The sequence below is a fragment of the Gossypium hirsutum genome, chromosome A11 (assembly GCF_007990345.1).
Source record: "Gossypium hirsutum isolate 1008001.06 chromosome A11, Gossypium_hirsutum_v2.1, whole genome shotgun sequence".
In the NCBI taxonomy this organism is placed as follows: domain Eukaryota; kingdom Viridiplantae; phylum Streptophyta; class Magnoliopsida; order Malvales; family Malvaceae; genus Gossypium; species Gossypium hirsutum.
Genome location: NC_053434.1, coordinates 4,758,204 through 4,763,082, shown reverse-complemented (window position 1 = coordinate 4,763,082; position 4,879 = coordinate 4,758,204).

Here is a 4,879-nt window from a genome sequence, read left to right as displayed (position 1 = left end):
AATATAGTAAAATAATAAAATAAAAATAACAAAAAAATAATAAACAAAAAAAATAGAATTTTTTACCTTTCCAGCCACCGCGTGCGGTGGTCGCGCCGGCGACAGTCCAGCAATCAAACCGACGTCCTCCCTTCTGGCCGAAAATCGCTTCGGGCCCTCCCTCTCCCTCTTTTCTCTCCTTTTTTTTTCTTCCCCTTACAAATGATTTTTTTTTCTAATTTAGGCCTATTTATAGCCCTCCAAAATGACGTCGTTTTGGGGCTATACTTGAGCCCCAAAACGACGTTGTTTAAGCCTAACCGACCCGATTCGACCCGCTCCGGACAAGGATCCACGCGTTTTTGCTCTAAGGGGTTATTTGCGTAATAAGTCATGCAGCGTTTTAAAGGCTTGGGAATTCTAAACTTTTTGGCCCCCAATGCTTTGGCAAAGCAATTGCAAATAGTCATGATATCTTTTTTTTAAAATCGCCCAAAACTTTGTTTTTAATTCGATTAGTCCTTTTGTCATTCCTTGGCTCTTAATTAAATTGTATAATGGTTTTATTTAACATTATATTATGTTTACTATTATTATTTTTTAAATATAGTGTACTTTGTATGTATATATTATTAGTATATTTTTGAATGCGTATATATATATATTATGAGGTATATACTTGAGTTGTTTATAGCATTTATTCTTTAATATTTATGCAATTATATAACTAATATATATACATTTTTATTTTTTTATACATACTTATTTATATATTATTTCCACAGTATTCTTAACTCATATATTTATTATATGTACAATTTTAATCTTATTACATTATATTCTATGTATAGATTAATTTAGTACCATGCTTTATATATCTATGTTTTATTTCATACCATTCTATGTATATATGGTTTATATTCATTTAATATTAGTACATATATTTCATTACACGTACATATACTTTTATTAATTATTTTGGTATATCGTATTATTTAACAGTGCTACGATAATCGTAGTATTATTTCGTAGTACTTTATAAGATTTGTGCTTATTTATATAGTTTTATTATCATAGTATTCTCAGTATTTTATATATATGTATATGTAAGTTCATTTTAAATATTATGTATGATATAATTTCTTATATCGCTATGTACATACATACTTTCAACATTATTATTATGTATATACTTTATCCTACTAGTTTATATTTTTCATTTCATATATATAGTTCAAATATGTATTCATTAACATTATATGGTGTCATAACGTGTCTTATTCATTTTTTATATATGTATCATTGTTCTCGATTGAACTATATTACATTTCATCTGCTCATTGTTATTTCTATATCGTCAACTCATTGTTCAATGTATTCGGTTCTTTATTATCATTTCACATCAATTGTAGCATTATCGAAATCTTATTCTTTTTTAATAATAGGCAATGTAGATTTAACATAGGCGTAATTTCACGTAGTTGATGGAATTAGGCTCGGTAAAGGTATATTCTAAAAAAACCACAGGTTTTGTCTTTTCTAGATCATGACAAATATAAAGAACTGCATTTTTGAATTAAGAAACAATGTAAAAGATACCAATTGGCGTGCGAGGTGCAATACCTCCTCGCGCGTAACTGACTCCCGCCCACTTGTCCTGATTTAACGTAGACCTAACTCGGCCTTCTTGTTTAAAAATAAATTTATTAGGTGTCCGATCACACCTAAAAAGGATCGGTGGCGATCCCTCTTATTTCCGTTTTTCATTATTTTCAAAAAAATCGAACTTCAGTTTTCAATATGCCACATTAGCGACCAGCGAAACAAAATTACGTCGCTACCACTAATGCGGAGAGAGCGCTGTCTAGTATTGACCTTCTGTCCAATGGACATGACTCAAAATGTAGCATGTTTAGAGATGTACGGAAGGCAGAATTAGGTTATCCAGGATATACAATTTTTCCTAAAATGCGGCGAGTGGATTCTCTATAGAAACCTCGAAGTTCACGAGAAGGAGCTACTTGACATGCCCGGGCAGCGTGAGAATCCCTCACTGGATCAGCAAAATCAAGTTCGTACTGGGACAATTTCTTTGGCTTCAAAGATGAGCCGACAGAACCACAACTTCCAGGAAAAACATCAGGGTGGATTTTTCCATCGATGTGCGTCAATGGAATAGAACTGCATCTGCTAGGGAGTTATGTGAGATAAGAATGGTGATTAGATCTCTGGTTATAACTGATTCTAGGGACATGCTCGGTCTTTGATGGAGAACTTTGGGGCATTTTAGATGGCCTAAACTTGCCCAATGAAGAGGCCATGATAAGGTGATTATTCAATCATATAGTTTGGAAGTTGTTAAAGCCATACATGAAATGCTTTGAAGACTTCAAATTAAGCTTGATTAGAAGAATACCCAGCAATGGATATTAAGATACATTTCTAGGGAGCATAATCAAAACGCGGATTACATAACCAAATTGCTTTCACGGATACGGCGAATCTTCATCTGTTTGAGACCCCTTCAAAGGAAGCATTAGACTTTCTCGTTGTTGACAAGGAAAGAGGGTTTTGTATCCTTCAGTATTTTTTCATGTAATTTAATATAGATTTATTTTTTCACCAAAAAATTTGGGGAGAGGCTATAGGTTTTAATGTATCAAAAAGAATAGATATTATAAGAACTTATAATGAGATTAATGTTAAAATATATATATTATTTTAATAATAAAAATATTTTTTATATTTTTAACTAAAATAAATTATTAATTTACAAAAAAAATTCGTTTCTTAGATTTGATAAAAAAAATTGATACATGGTGCACAATTACTAACCAAATTGATAAAAACTAACGGCATGCTTTGATTTATAATTGGTAAGTTTTAAAAAATCAAATATTAAATAAATACAAATAATAAATTCAAGTACTTTTTTTTATTATTACTACAAGTTAAAAAAGATGAATTTATAATACGATTATTATCGTTTTTGGAAAGTAATCTATTACCTTAGCCTGTCCCCTTTTGACCCGTCAATGCCAGCTACAACGCATTACTTCCCCTTTTCTTAATTTATTTTTGTTTTAAGTTATCCTTTTTTATCAGAATATTATAAAAGTTTTTAAAAAGCATTTGTGAGTTAATATTTTAATTATGATTTAGGTTTGCATATAATCGAAAAAGACAGCATCTCTTTGTTTCTGTGTTATGGGATTGGTTAAGTGGGGGTTGCTCCCGTGATTCTCGCTGTTGTAAGCCGTATGCGTCCGTCGTACTATTTTCCCATCTGTTCCGCATCTCTATTATTTATTCAACTACCTTTTATTCTTCTCTCTTATCTATTCAATTATTATTTCATTTAAATTTTGGTAATTTAATTTGTTTCTAAAATACTGAGACACTTAAGATGTTTATATATATATAACACTTTAACTTATATTTTTTTGAATATCATGGATTTTAATTACCAATGTTGTACCACCAATCAAAATAAGATAAAATTACAGTTTATATTTCATTCTAGCATGTGATCGGCTAACAGTGAATCGTCCATAATAATAATAAGAAAACAAGGAAAGATGGTCAAAACCCATCAAAAGAGTAGGTGGATATGTTTTATGATTATCCTATTAGTTAAGTAATTTGCCTTCTTTCTTTATGTTTGATTGATTATATTAAAACTCATGTATTCAATTTATTGTTGTAGGTAATATATCGATACCAGTTATATTATTTATAAATATATGTTTGATCAATATTTTCGTATGTTTAGATTATTTTAATATATCTTGGTTTATTTCTGTCAATATCGATTTATATTAAGTGTATATTGATCTATATTGGTTGATACACAATTTTGATATTTTAAATCAATTTTTTAATGAATATAATTGAGATCATTTATAATTATATATAATAATATTTTATTAAAAATAAAAAATATAATATAAAAATTTAAAAACATCTATAATTAATTCAAAATGATATATCACATATACCAATATTAATATGTAACAATACTAAAACAACACTTCCTTATTTACATACACCAATAATAATCTAAAAATCTTTTGTTGATAAATAAACTGGGTCAATTCTTTTTTTTTTAATTATAAACAAATTTAAGTGCTACTGGATTAAATCTTATATTGAACTTTAATTTTTACATTCAGATCCGTATATATTATTACAATGTTATTAAGTTTTTAATTCACAATTAATTAAAATTCCCATGTGTCAAAGAAAGAAAGTAAGCATTTGTGGAGGGAAAAACTGTAACATAAATCCCTTCACATATTTTTATATAATTTTAATGATATTATGCAAGTTATATTTTATAACAAGTCATTCTCATTTGCTTATATTCAATAATTTAATTTATAATTTTACATAATAAGCCATTGTAAAATTTAAAATCGTTTAAACAAAATCTTTCCAAGTTTATCACTATTTTTATCAATTAAATACACTATTAAAATTGAAATAGATATTTTAAAATATAGATAATGTTATAGTAAATTATTTAGCGGTTACAATATTTAAATTTAATTAATTATCTACATTCACTAATTACTAATTAAAAATAATTAAAAATATATATATATATATAAAAAGAAAATTTCATAAAATCTACTATTATATTTATATTTTTTAAAAATTAAAATTTGTTTATTTAAATTCAGTCTAATATCAATTATTATGTTTTTAAAATTAAACTTATATATTATTATGTTTAATTTCATACCCATATTATTAACGAAACATTACAAAATTTATAAAATATATTAAAGAAATAATTAAATGTAAATTAATTAATACATATAATCAATCAATACATCACATGGGTGAAACTGATAAATAAATCTAGTTAAATATCTAAAACTTACTTTAAATTTAATTA